Source organism: Ursus arctos, unplaced genomic scaffold, assembly GCF_023065955.2.
Source record: "Ursus arctos isolate Adak ecotype North America unplaced genomic scaffold, UrsArc2.0 scaffold_12, whole genome shotgun sequence".
Classification (NCBI taxonomy): domain Eukaryota; kingdom Metazoa; phylum Chordata; class Mammalia; order Carnivora; family Ursidae; genus Ursus; species Ursus arctos.
In genome coordinates, this window is record NW_026622786.1 from 61,949,005 (window position 1) to 61,964,058 (window position 15,054).

The window sequence follows — 15,054 nt, forward strand, 5'->3', positions numbered from 1 at the left end:
AGCTCATTACGGGATGGGGAAAATGTGCTAGAACATTAGCTTAATAAATCAAGCGCTCCCGGAGCCCGCAGCCGCCACCACTCCGTGAGGCAGGGCCGTGAGGCACCCACCCCCGCTGAGTCTGGGGGTGTGAGGGGAGTCCAGAACACCCTCCGGTCCACCCGCCCCTTCCTGCCCTGCAGAGCCCGGCTTGCGTCCCCACCCCGCGGGCACCCAGCTTGTACCCCCTACCCCACAGGGCGGGCTCGCACCCCCCACCCGTGGCCACCTCTCCCACAGAGCCTAGAAGCCTGCGTGTGGAGAGGGCTTGGAAGTCCAGGCCACCCAGGGTGTGACTCCTCCTGCTGCCACTTGCCACATGGGCCTATTGGAGCCTCAGTGTCTTCATCTCTACAACGAGACAATAAAAGACACTATGGATACTATGGATTGAGGGCAGTTAAGGGCCAGTAACTTCCATAACTCTCATGGCTCTGTGGGGTCCCTGAGGCCATCCCATCTTTCAGAATGGCGAGACACACAGCATGGAGCTGGGTTATTTTCAGTTCTGTCAACCCTCTGCCCAAGGTCAGTACCAACCCAGTGGCCCCCACCCCCCGCTCCTAGAGGGGACTCTGTGAAGACCGTCCTGCAGGGTCGCCAGGTCCTGCGGAGAAACAGGCTGGCCTCCCTACCAACTCCACAGCCTCACCACCAAGGAACCGGTGGTAAAGGGGCCGCCTCCTGCCAGGGACCAGGAGCCCCAGGCTTCCCACAGCGGGCTGCCCCTAGTGCGTCCCACACCAAACCCCTCCCAGTCCCTGTTCGCCACCTTCCTGGGACAGTGCAAAGGCTGCCTCCAGGTGGCCTTTCCCTTCTAGTCGCGGCTCCGGCAGCCAGCCACTTAGTGCCTACAGAGAATCCGTCCCCTCTCAGCGCCTCAGTTTCCTCCTCTGTACAACACTTAGCCCCAGAGGATCCTAAGGCTCCGGCCTGCCACCTCCCTCTCTTCCCGCTGATCCAGGCTGGGAGGGGACACAACACCAGAGCTCCTTAGCAGGGAAAACCACTGTCTAGAGAGCTAATTCCTCCTGCTCTCTGGGGGGTGGAGAGAGGGCTGGAGGAAAAAAAAAATTCAATTACCAGACCGACTATTTGTCAACTCCTCCCTCCCCATTGACTTAATTTTCTCCAACCAGACCCAGAGTCAGAGAAGGCAGGAGTGAGCCTGCAGGCCCAGAGAGGGAGGGAGAATAGAGAGCAGGAGCAGGGGATAGGGAAGGAGGACCCCCAACATGGACACAGGGATGGGCCTACTGGGCACACCCCAAGCCAGGAAGCCACACTTGGGGGGGCCAAAAACAAACAAGCAGCACCCAGAGAAGAGGAACAGATATTCTTATAGCCCTGCCCAGGAACTCAGAGCATCACCTCCTCCAGGAAGCCTTCTCAGATCTCCCAGGCTGGATTAGGAGTCTCCCCTGGGCTCCCACAAACCCTTTGGTTCCCCCAGCACCACGCTGATAGGCACTGTCAGCTCTCATCCATTTACCCAACAAATATCTGTAAAGCATAGTATGTTCCAGGCTAAGGGCTGAGAATAGAACTGAAAACTAAAACTAGAGTTGGCCAGAGAAGACTGACAATAAAATAAGTATAAACCTGTTTGGATTATCTACTGCTGCGTAACGAATCATGTCAGACCTTTGCGGCTTAACATAACAATCACGTTCTTTCCTCTCAGGATTTCTGTGGGTGAGAAATGCGGGAAGGGCACCGCTGGGCAGTTCTGGCTCGCGGGTCCCCCATGAGCTGTGGTCAGACAGAGACCAGAGACGGGCCAGCAGAGGGCCCAGCCGCTGGGGCAGGGCCGAGCACCCCCGTGTTCACCAGCCTCAGGACCCCTCTGCGTGAGTCTCCGTGTGAAGGAGTCTGGGCCTCCTCACAGCATGGCGGCTTCGAGGCAGTGGCGGCCGCCCACCCCCATCACAGCGAGTCTCCCAAGGAGACAAAGCAGCCGGGCACGGCGTTTTTAGGACCTGGCCTTCGTCGTAAAAATCGTGTCCTTGCACCACACGTTGCTGGTCAAGGAGTCAAAAAGGTCTACCCAGGTTCAAAGAGAGGACATATTAACCCTTGATTTGAGGGGCGGAATGTCAAAGTCACATTGAAGAGGAGCATGTGGGACGGAAGATATTACTGAGGCCATTTTTGGAAAATACGATCTGCTACAAAACCCACTTAGATTGAAATAAGATCGCCCGAAACCCTCCAGGCACCCTTGGAAGCTAACTCCTCGACATTCCAGATTTCTGCAAATTCCCCAGAGGCCGACTTACATTTCCACGATCACCTCTGATTCCAAATTCCTGCTTCTGCTGTATTTGATTACTCTTTGGACGCTCTCACTGGCTTGTGGGGGCTGCTTCTGTCACAAGCCAGGAACCTCTCCAGAAACGCCACCTCTCCCCCCCCAGTTTCCACAAAACACTCCCCTGAGGAGGACGAGGGTGTCGTGGGCTTTGCCGAGGGTATAAGGAGATGGGGGAGCAGCTCTGGAGACCTGAAACTGAGTGTCAGGCACCGGAGCGCTCGGTGGGAGGAAGGGCACCTGGGAGGAGGGGGGAGTGTGCGGCAGAGAGCGGGACGGCACCCCACGGGACAGACAGCACTCGGGGGCAGCCCTAAGCTGGAGCACAGGTGCCCCGAGGACACCCCTGCAGCTGCTCTGAGGTTTATGCCTGGCCTCTTCATGCTGAACCCTTCACCCCACCTCCCATCCCTCTCCCCCACCTCCCCCTCCACTCTCTGCCTCACCGCTTCCTCCCAACCCTGACTCCCCCACCTCCCCCCCCATTTTGTCAGCTAAGCTAAACACTTCTCCAGGGGCACTTGCCCTAGTCTCAGCCCCAGGCATCCTTCAGGAGGCTCAAACGAAAGGCTTTCCAAGTTGGGAGCTGCCTTCCCTAGAAGTTTGGGGTGTATTCGTTGATTCCACGGTGGATGTTTTCCTCCATGACCCAAGCCAGGACCATCAAGTGGGACGAAGTGTCTAATGGGGAAGTCGCCTCATCTGTACCACCTCATTACTGAGTCATTGGAACAACTCGGTTCTGTCCAGTCTGCTTCTCTCACGGCACTGTGAGTTCTTAGAAGTAAGAACAGCCTGACTCATTGGGTCCTTGGACCCCACACAGGGCCCAAACCCGGGAAAGCACTCAGAAAAGGTTTACGAAATGACAGCAATTCAAACGACTGTGACACCGATGAGGGAGAGCTCAGACCCTTCCAGCCAACCTGCCACCCCGTCCCCAGAGGACAGAGCTGCTGAGGCAGTTGCCGTAGGCTGTCCTCGATGCTGACCCTGGGGCACCCAACAGGAAGACAGATGAGGGAACCCAGCGGGAGAACGTGTGAAGGACATACAAGCGCTTCACAGAAGGAGAAGGCCGGGTGGCTAGCGGGTGTATGAAGAGCTACTTAGCCTCACAAGTTCATGTGCTGGCACTTTACATCCATCATACTGGCAAAAATTAGAACGGTGGGTAATACCAAGTGCTGGCAGGCAGGTGGGGAGGCGGGAACTCTCCGGTGCCGCTGGTGGGGTACCAAATGGTTCAGTCATTCTAGAAACCTAACAATATTGAGTAAAATTAAGTAGATATGGGTCCCATAACACAGCAGTTGCACCCCAGATATCCCAGGGAAATTCTCACACAGGTCCACAAGGGGACATATCTGTGTTTGGGGACACATTTTTTTTTTAAAGATTTTTATTTACTTATTTAGAGAGAGAGAGAGAGAGCAGGTGTGCGGGGGGAGGAGCAGAGGGAGAGGGAGAGAGAATCTCAAGCAGACTCTCCACTGAGCACGGAGCCTGACACGGCTCGGTCTCATAAGCCTGAGATCATGACCTGAGCTGAAATCAAGAGTGGGACGCTCAACCGACTAAGCCACCCAGATGCCCCAGGGGACACACTGACAAGGGTGTTTTTCCAAGGAATTATTTGTGAGAAGAGGACACGGGGGAAAACATAGATGTCTTCACCAGAAGAATGGATGCTAAAACATTGTGGGTGTCCGCTCAGGAAACTATACAGCAACTGGAAGCCACATAGAAAGATTTTCAAACATGTAGCGTTAAGTAGGGGAGTGAAAGGAAAGATACAGACTGACACACCTAGCACCCGAACAAAACTACAGTTTCGCAACAATACGTGCATATTTAGGGTCATCTATGGAATTCCCGGAAGTGGGTGCTCTGGGAAAGAAGCGCCTGGGAACAGGGACTGAAAAGGGGGTGTGGGGCAGTCAGGAAGAAGGAGAATAATTCAACATACATTATGTATTTACTATGAGCCAGGCACCGTATGAAGAGCTTTGTACATATCATCTCATGTAATCTTTAGAATCTTCCACAAAGCAGGTCCTACTAATATCCCCATTTTTTTCAGATGAGAAAGCTGCGGCCATTACGCTATCTAAGGTCACAGGGCTGTGGAAGTGAGGGGAAGTGCCAGGTTTGGATCCCAGACCTTGGATTGGTGCTCCCCTCACCCTGCCCTGCCCAGGTTCACCCCAATCCCAGCTCTGCAAAACTCTGAATTCGGCTCCATGAGCCCAGTCTTGTGCCTCTGTCGGGTTCTGTGATCCTCTTCCTCTTCAGATTCTGGACACCTTTCTTCGGGATACCTCCATGCCCTGGGATTCCCCCTAGCCTTGACCCCAGCTCTGGCTGCTCCAAACCCAGCCCCACTGGCCAGCAACCAGCACCCCTTACCACCCCCCAAAAGACAGGTTCCTGCAAGAGAAGCTCAAGGCTCAGGTCAGTGCTCTCCAGAAGGCGATGGCTCCTATTGCCTGTACACCAAGGCCCACTCTGTCCAGGTGGTCAAGGGCCTCTCCAAGCAGACCCAGCTGACCCGGGTAGACTCGTCTCCCATGATTCCACTACACATTTCCGGCACTGGCACCACATCACCCTGAACCTCTGGCCTTGACCTGCCGTGGACTTTCACCCTTGAACACCTCTTTTCAGGCCTTCTCTGCCAGTGGGACCCCCCGACACACCCCATAAGGAGCACTTTCTCCTGGGAAGCCTTGTCAGGGCCCCCCAGATCTCATAGTTAGTAGACTAGAGGGAGGTGGGATCAACAAGGACTTAAGGATAGGCCACATGGGTCAGTTCTGGGTCAAGTTCCAGCCCTGCCTCAAACCAACTATGCCTTCTCTTTTTTTCCTCTTGTAATAATGGCAAGCTGTTTCTCATAGTTTTTTCAGACATAAGAAATGTGAAATGCTATGGTAGTTTTCTTGTCTTTCTTCATTTTTTAAAAATTGAGGTATCGTTTGCATGTAAATTCAATGAGTTTTGACAACTACCCTCATGGTTTGGATAATCATTTTCCCTCTCTGAGTCTCAGTTTCCCCACCTACAAAATGGGGTCATGTCGACAACGTCATAGGGTGGCTGTAAAAGAGAAAAGTAACACTCAGCAAGAGGCTGACACAGAGCCCGGCACCCGGCAGGCAGGCAGGAAATGTCTAGTACTACTATTCTCAACAACAAAAACTTAACCGAGCATCCACTCTGCGCCCTGGGTATGGGTGGCCTGGAGACCCCTAGGCCAATCAGAGGTGGAGGCTGCCAGTCTCCTAGGGATTATTCAACTCTGCTGGGATGGGTACTGAGATAAAGAAGGGGCATGGGACAAGGGGAACTGAGGGGAGGAGCCTAGCTCAGCTTTGGGGACCATAGAGGGCTTCCAAGAGGGCGGGAGGGAAGCCTCAGCAACGTCTTGAAAAAGCCAACAGTGAATGAAGAAGGGGCAAGGGGCCTGGGTGCTGGGAAGTAGGATTCCAGGCAACGCAAACAGGATGGGCCCAGATCCGATGGCTGGAGGGAACGTGGTCCATTCGAGGAGCCGCAAATAACAGCTGGCTGGAGGAAAGGGAGTGGGTAGCGTGCAGCTGAGGGGAGCCAGAGAGGCCATCAGGGCAGACCACCAGGGCCCTAAGTGCCAGGCAAAGGAGTGGGGCTTGCCCCTGAGGGCACCAGGGAGACAATAAAGAGGTTTCAAGCAGGGAGGGACAGGGCCACTAGGTGTATATTTTAGAAAGTTCTCACTGTGCTTTTCTTCATTCTGCCTGACCCGGTTTATTCTTTATCTATCCCAGCCTACGACCTGCTTGAAGGCAAGAACCCTATCTGATTTTTCCTTAGATCCTTTCCGATCCTCTGCGGAAAGAGGCAGGGAATAAGGAGGGCTGGGTAAATAAAAGTAGTCATTTTGCATTCCCGGGGCCTGGTTGCAAGAGGGACGGTGTTCCCAGCATGCAGTCCAGCCCCAGGCTCATAACCTTCCCTGGCTTCCCAGGGCCGGCATATGGCAATCCCAGATCCTTAGGCCAAACCAGGCAAGGACCCCCTGGATTTGGCTCCTTCCCCAGCTACATCCCTCCCCACTGCCCTATCCTCTTACCCTTCAGCTATACTGTCTTCCAGATTCCTTAAGGGTCACACTCTCTCACAACCTGCGCCTGCCCACGCTGATGCCTATTCATGTCACTTCTCTCCCTGGGTCATCTTCCCTCTTCACCTCCGTGTATCTGAGCAATTTCCTAGTCCTCCCTTGGGACTCAGCACAAGCACCACCTCCTTCAGGGAGCCTTCCCTGATCCCCCCCCCCCCCCGCCCCGCTGGGTGAGGATCCTCTTAAGACCAGATTCCACTGACAATTATTATACATTACATGACCATACTGGTTGTGTCTGCCATGGTCTATGAGCTTTCTGCAGGGAAGAGTGGTCTTGTTCACCTCAGCATCCCCAAGGCCTGGAAGGACCTAGGGTCACAACTTGTGTGAGGCCAGGAAGCAAGACAGGTTCCTGAAGTCACATGCAGGGTCACTAGGACCCAAAAGATGTGTTAGACACAAAGGCCCCAAATGAGGCTGGAGAGGCAGGCAGGCCCAGGTCACAGAGGATCTACCAGCCTGGGGGTGATCTTAGTGCAATGGAAGACAGTGCAGGGATTGAAACAGAAGAGGGTGCACTTCGTGGTTCAGAAAGCTAGTCGCTGGGGACAGTGTGGACGAAGGCTCAGAGGGGCCAGTTCAGAGCCCCCTGGAGACCAGCAGTCTGGCAGATTAGGGTGGTGGCTGAGGGATGGGGAGAAAAAGAAGGACTGGAGAGAGATTTGAGGGGAGAAAGGACCAGACTTGGTGCCTGAGTGTTCATGGGCAGTCCGGGAGAGGGAGAAGTAGAAATGACTCCCAGCACAGCTCCCCACATCCTTTGGGAGAGAGGAAGGAGACTAGCAGCCAACTCGGACACCAGTTACCTTGGACACAAATAACCCCCAGGGACCCTGGTCCGCCATCGCCTAGCTGCAGCCTGTGACAGCTGCCCCCCCCAACCCTGTTTTCCCAAGGGGTTGACTTGACGCTCTACTGGCTCCTTGCCCACCGTTCCCTCCCACAGTCAGCTCTGCGCCTGCCAGCAGAGGAGGGGAGGGGCGGGGCAGCCGCAGAAACCCTGCGGCTGTGGCGGGGGCGGGGTGGGGGGGGTGGTGCTGGCGGAAGCAGCCAGCCCAGACCCCAACCAAAGAGCCTGGGAGAGCAGGAGAAGAGAGGCTGTGACAAACAAAAGAGCAGGAGCAGCCTAGTGTTATCAAACACTGAGGGTGCAAGATGCCTCCCTGATCTTCTTGCCTATGTCTCATTTTAGAGATGGAGAAACCGAGGCCCAGACAAGGCAGCAGTTCAGGAGGCTAGAATCCGGGTTTCAGCAGACCCGCACCCCCTCGGCGGGAGCCAGCACCTCTGCCCTGGTCTGGCAGCGATGGGTATAGAGCTCCACAGGGGCTCCCAGGCGGAAGGCTGACCAGCTAGCTGAGCCTCTGGTTCATGGCCCCCACAGTTCCCACGGTATAGACAGCTGGGTGGGAAGTCAGGGGATCTGGGTTCTCACTCAGTTGTGTGACTGAGCAAGTCAAGACATCTCTGATTTCTCATTTGTAAAATGCCTGATAATGCCTCTCTTGACAAGGCACCGAGGTCAGGGATGAAAGAGGACTTTATGAATCCAAAAAAGCCACAGGACCCCAGGAGGATTGGGCGCAAACCCCACGTCCCTAAGCAAGTCATTCCCCTCTCCAAGTCTCCGTTTCCCCAACTGCACAGTCAGGGGACTAGATCCATTGATCTTAAAGATCCAGTCAGTCTGCAGGATGCACCCAACTGTCTGTCAGTTTTAAATTCTAGAGCAAACCAACCCCACCACCTCATCCCCCAGCCCCTAGAACTGGCGCTTGGAAGGCGTCTTCTGGCCTGTCACCGGTCACTGGGTGTGGTCACTGCCGCCGCTGCCCAGGTATTAGGGGCTGGGTCCAGAACCAGACCCAAACCTCAAGGCCCCCGGCCTCCCCGGCTGCGAACCTCCGGCGGCAGCCCCTAGAGGGCAGTGTTGCCCCGAACTTGGGCAGCCGCCGCCGCTGCCCCCGCCCCAACGGGCGCCGGGAGAATACTTGAGTTCTGGGAATGTTTGACGCCCCCCGCACACACAACGCCCCCCGCTGCCGGCCCCAGCCCCGGGGGCTCCCGCGCCGCGCGCTGCCTGCCCGGTGCGGACTTGCCGCAGGCTCCCCCACCTCTCCCAGCAGAATGCACTTCGCAGGGATAGGGCTTTTGTTTTTTGGTTTTTTTTTTTTTTTTTTTTTTTTTTTTTGCAGGAGTGGGGGGCAGGTATGGGGCTCAGGCTGCTTCGAACCGACTAGGATGTCTGTGCCCAGAAATCCGAAAGAGATTTGAGGGGCCATGGGCTTGTTTTCCCAAGAACCTGTCAGCTGCTTCCCCCATCGTCCTCTTATCCCTTTGAGCCCCCCTACGTTTGCCGGGCATCCACCCCGTACCTCTTCCCCCATATCCATCCCCAGGGATCCCCCAACCCCTCCAGGAAGAGCCCTGGGGCTGGGGAGGTGCGGGGGCTACAGGATCCGACGTTTCCGACCCCACCACCAGCCTTGCTTTCCCCAGCGCAAGCCCAGGCCCAGGGACCAGAACACAGTCCTGATTTGAGGGGCTAGGTTGGGGGAGTGACCCCTGCTGTGAAACCCCCCCCCCCCCCGCCCCAGCGGGGAGCAGCAAAGTCAGGGTTTGGAGTACAGGCGGTAGAGGGGAAACGGAGGGAAAACCCCATTCAAGTTTGGTCCAACGGTTTAACGGGAGAGAGGGGAGTGGGAAGAATTTAAAAGCCCCGAACCCACGAAGCAGACTTTTTAAAAAATTATAATTGAAAACATCTCGAGGTAAGGGCCGCCAGAAGTGGGCCAGCTCCCCCCGCCCCATCCCCCTCCCCTGCTCCCCGGAGTCCGATGAAGTCATGATAAGTAGGCTGCAAAAAAAAAAAAAAAAAAAGTGGGGGGGTTGGGGGCACAGGGGTCCCAGGCTGGGGCCCCGCGTGGACACAGTTTGGATACTATGGTTACGCGATCCGACCCAAACAGCGAAGGCGGACAACAATAGCGGCCGCCAGAGGAGGAAATTCCTTCCGGGGTGGACGGCGCGGGGGGAGGGGCGCCTGGCTGGAACGCCGAGGCGGCGGCTCGGCCAATCAGCGCGCGGCCGCCGGCGGTTTCAAGGTGCCCCGCGCCGCGCGCCCCCACCCCCCCGCGCGCTCCGCTCGGGCGCTGGAATTGCTGAGACGTTTCCCTGCACGCGCCCGGGTAACCCTGCGGGGGCTGCTGCCCAGGCCGACCCCCTCCCCAGCCCTTCTCCCCGCCCCCTTCCGAAGCCCACCGCCCCAGGAAGGCTGAGCGTTCCGCTGCTTGAGTTGCTTGCACTTGAGGGAGGTGGGAGGGGGAAAAAATCCCTCCAAACCACCCCTTTCTATGGGGTTGATTCCTGCACAAGCCTGTTTTCTATTTTAAAGCATGTCTCTAGAAAAAATGAGAGAGAGGAGAGCGAAGGTCCACCCCAACTCAAGAAACCTGGGAGGCTCTGACCCCTGCCTGCCTGGCCGCAGGGGCTGTTATATAATAAGCTGGGTTATTGATATTGGCGGTCCTGGATGGGCATCTGGCATGCAGAGGTCCAAGGGCAGAGCTGGCATTTAGAACCCCTAGTGTCGTTCCCCCACCCACCCCCTTAATGTTACCTGTCTTGTAATGGACCAGAGAAACCAGGGGCTCCCCTCAGCTGGTGTCCGGGTTATATATGTGGTGCTCGCTGGGTGACTGTCTGCTTCTCCCCCACCTACCAGAGATTTTGTGCCCAAGTCCCGTCCTTTAGAAGCCCCAGACTGGTTCCCAAGCCTCCTTCCCTGCCGCCAGGCCCTCCACCGTGCCTCTTGCTCTATTGCCAACTACCCCAAGCCAAAGCCGCGTGCTGGGCACTGCCAGCACCGAGTTGGTCTTGTTCCTTTTTTAAGCTCCCTGAACCAGGTTTCTGCTTTCCGATGCCTCCTGGGCACGGAGCACCACTTCCATGGGGAGTAGATGTCTTTTTATTCATTGCATATTAAGAGATTCACTTCTCTGGAAGGATCTAACATTCAAAAAGTATTTGCTTCTCTCTCCTACTCTTTTTCTCCCTCTTCATATATAATGGGGATAGCCCTAATTCTCCAGTTCCTCGTGTGTCTCTTTATAAATAAATAATGAGATTTTATTAATTATGCACGTACAGTATCTGCAAGCAGATTGCTACGTCTCTTGATGCTTGATTTAAAAAAAAAAAAAAAGGAAAAACCCTTCACACTGAAGCTGGTTTTTTTTTCCCTCTGCAAGCAAACAAAAACTTCAAGGGGCCATATGTCCTCCAAGGAGGGAGAGGAAGACAGAAGTTGGGGAGTGCGTCGAGTAGGAAGGGAAGGATTAAAGGGAGTTCCTTTTCAGATTTTCAAGGCAGCTGAAGGCGAATTTTGAGTTGCCTGCCTCATGTTTGTGACTGAGCTGCCTGTCTGAAAACATACCAAGGTTCGCTGGGACGTTTGTGCGCCGGGCGGCATGGGCAGCTGTTAATAGTAAACAGGAAACCAGTGAGAAGAGGGCTGGCCGCAGCCCAGTCCCTCTCTCAATTCCGTGCCCCTCCTCGGAGGCCCGAACCCCCAGCTCTGAAAACACACTTTCGGGGCACTTGTGTATCACCTAGCTCCTGCGTGCCCCGCACAGTTCCTGGCACATAGGAAAGACTCCACAAATACCTGCATGTTGAAGGAATGGAGCCTGGAACACACACGGGGTAGGGGAGTGGTCTTGGGGGACCATGCCTCAGAGTCCTGAGAGTTGGGGCTTTAGCCTTCAGACAAGGGGGGAGGGGCTTGCCTCTCAAGTTTTCTGGTTCAGGAAATGACAGAGCAGACCTGAGCGTTGAAAAACGAATGTGGATGGGGAGACCAAAGAGGGGTGCAAAGACATGGGTGACAGGAGGCAGAGTCCCTGTGGCTAGAGGGGAAAAGCTATGCGCGACACCCCGCCTTGGTACCTTGAGCACAGGAGGGAGTAGGGGAGTCAGGCATGAGCTGTGATTCCAAACCTTCTGGTCTGAGTTCTGAACAGCAAGTCTGGATAGAAATAGAGGTTTGAGGCGAGCGTGCCCAGATGAGATGTGGGGACTCTTCCAGAGCAGGCAGGCTCCTTAGACCGAAATTTGAAAAGCAGGAAAAGACAGACCCCAGAAGAGGCACATACGATTGCCCATAGGGCTGTTTGTGCAGGCTGTTGCTTGGGGCCCAGAGGCCCCAAGAGGATCAAGGACACGTCGGGGTCCCAGGGCCAGGCAGTGGCCAGGCTGGCCCACTGTGTCCATGTGTCTCAAGTACCCTGCACCGCGCCCACCTGGCAGGAGAGCTTTCTTCGCCCAGCTTCGGGCAGACCAAGTGGCCTGACCAAAGGGTTAATTAAATTGGGTGTGTATTGCACAAGTTCAAAGATAAGTTGTTGTTGGTTTTTTTTTTTTCCAAGAGAGAAGTTCTGGATGCCATTTCTCCTGCCTGTGAGAGGTCTATATATCACCAAGGAGTTAAAACATAAAAATAAAATTGTGCCGGCTGAGGTTACCACAAAGCTATCAAGCTGGGTCTTGTTGCCGGAGCCTTGGCATCTGCTGTGTAATTTGGGGAGCACTTAGTCTTCCAACCGTGGGTGGGGGCAGCCGTCTGACTTCTCTCTTTGTATCCTCCTAATTAAAAAGGACCGGGATCCCTTTCCACATGTGTTAAAGAACAGTTTTTGTGCCCAGGAAAGGCAAGGAGATGCGGATACTACAGGCCCTCGGGACTTGGGGAGGTGGTGCCAAGATGCAGCCCGAGCCCCGGAACCTCCTCTTGGAGAAGATGTGACCTGCTATGTGACCTTGGGCAAGGCCCTCAGTTTTCCCACAAATCCAGTTGTGGGGAGGAGGGGAGGCTGGTTGAGGATCAAGGCTCCTTCTCACTCTCTGGTTCTAAGCTATCAGTCCAACTGGACCTCAGGGCTATTTCCCCTCGTGGTCTTTTGGATGGATCCTCTGCTGCCATGCAGCCGTCACACCTATTGGATCCCACTCCCAGTTCTAATTGTGGGTCAAGTTCCAAAAACACGAATTACCTTTAGACCACAAAGGTCCCCAAATGACAGACATGCCCAAGCTGCAGGAGACAGGGTCTCACACACATGCAGCAAAATCCGAGGGTCGGACGCCTACTGAGGGTCACCAGGCCCTGCTCACCTGGACCGCACATAAGCCCTCCGTAACATCCCAGGCTGGTGTCTGTCCAGCTCCTGCTTGAACGCCATGTGTGCCCAGCAGCCCACACCGCATATGAACTCGGCACACTACACCTTAACCACTGTCCTGTCCATCAAGACAATGTGCTAATTTCTCAAAGCCAGCAGGCCCCAGGATTGAACTCGATGTTGTCTTCAACAGACCTGCTCCTCCTCCCCTTCCTCCTACGTGTCCTGGCTTGGAAAACTGGCACCACAAGCTAAAAACCCGGGACTTATTCTTGATTGCCCACACCCCCTCCACCCATCAGTCTCCGAGCCCTGCCTTTCCGTCTCTGTCTCTCTGATCGGTCCCTGCTTCATCATCCCCCCCTATGTGAGGGTGCCAGCTTCCTGGCTGGGTCTCCCTGCCTCCTGACTGGTCCCATCCAAATTATATCCTCCATGCTACCTAGCACAGGGCTCTTTCGAAAGCCTTCGCCTGAATGCAACATTCCTCTGCTTATAAAAAAATGAGGACCTGAGTTGCCCACATAACCAAAATCCAAATTGCTTAGCACATCATTCATGGCCTTGCTTGATCTGGAGGCAGATACAGATGCAGTCCCACTGCCCCCTCGCCCCAGCTGATTTGCCTTTCAGGCAGCCATACCAAATGGCATGCTGTTCCCTGAACAGACTTCGTTCTCTCACTCCCGTGTTCTCCTCCCTGCTGTGCCCTCCATCCAGGACACCCCTCTCGGCATTGAAGAGATGAGAAGTAAAGGTTCCCTGCCCTAGAGGAACCCCTATTCTAGAGCCATCCTATCCTCTATGGTGACCACTCACCACACGGACTGACTGAGTGCATGAGATGTGGCTGGTCCAAACTGAGAGGTGCCGTTAAAGGCAAAACACACACCAGATTTTTTAAAAAGATTTTATTTATGTATGTATGTATGTATTAGAGAGAGAGAGAGAACAAGCAGGGGGAGCGGCAGGCGGAAGGAGAGAGAGAAGCGGGCTCCCCATGGAGCAAGGAGCCCAGTGCAGGGCTCGATCCCAGGGCCTGAGATCATGACCTGAGCGGAAGGTAGACGCTTAACTGACTGAGCCACCCAGGCATCCCACACACCAAATTTCAAAAAAGAAGAATGTCCATTAGCTTGCTAACAATTTGTTTATATTGATTACATGTTTATAATATTATGGATACATTGAGTTTAATACAGTATATTATTCAAAGTAATTCCATCCGTTTTGTTTTGATTAGTAAGCTCTACGCCTGCCCATCGTGGGCTTGAACTCACAACCCAGAGATCAAGAGTCACACGCTCTACGAACTGAGCCAGCCAAGTGCCCCTATTTTTAATTTTTTAAAACATTTGTGACCTGCATGATATGTCGACGGGACAGTGCCTCAAGGGGGACACACGTGAAAACAAGTGGTTGTAAGGATAACGTGACGGGAAACACAGGGCAGGTGGTCGGGTCCGCGGGCCTCCCAGCCGAGCCGCCTGGGGCCGCACCTGTGTCCAGCTGGCCCGCGGCGACAAGTGCCGCTGGAAGTAAGCGCAGAAAGGAAGGGGAGGCAAACATTCACGTCTCAGCTCTCAGCCGCTTTCTCTGGGAAACCGTCCCTGGCCACCCTGTCCCCTGCCCCAGCCTGGGTCAGATGCCCCTGGGGGCTCGCCCCCTCTGCTTCCCTGTCACCATCAGTCTGCACTGTCATCGCTTTAACGGGCGTGACCATCTGCCCACCCCTCCCCCAAGCGCGCGCCTGAGGGCAGTGCCTGGCTTCCCTCCCAGGGTGTCCCAGGGCTGGGTGCAGGGGGGCGCCCAGTGAATGTTTGTTGAAAGTTGAATGAATTCCTTCGTTCAACAAACAGTCACTGACCCTGAGTGACCCTTCCAACTACATCCTTCTCCAGTCCCACACATCCTCAAACGTGCCTGCCAGCAAAGGCTGTGTGCCCATGCCGCCTCGGACGACAGTCACGGTGGCCGCGCCTCGCTGAGCACCGACCACAGGCCACAGGGTACTTAGCTAAGGTAATCTTGTCACGTGCTCTCCATGATCCCGTGAGATGGGCTCCATATATGCCCGTTTGTGTACAGATGAGGAACTTGAAGCTTGGAGAGGTAAAGTACTTGCCCAAGGCCCAGGGTCACACGGTAGGTCAGGATGGAGCTGATTTTCACAAATCTGCCCTCCAACTCCCAGGCCTTTGGCCTAAGACAGGACCCGCCCGGAGTGTTCCTGGGACTGTCCGAGGAGTTGACCACCCTCCATTCTCTCCTCTTCCTTACCTCCTTGTCCCTCTCTTTCTATGTCTCCAGGCTGTGAGAGAGCTGAGTTTAACTCAGACCCCAGCGGCAGGGAGGGCCCT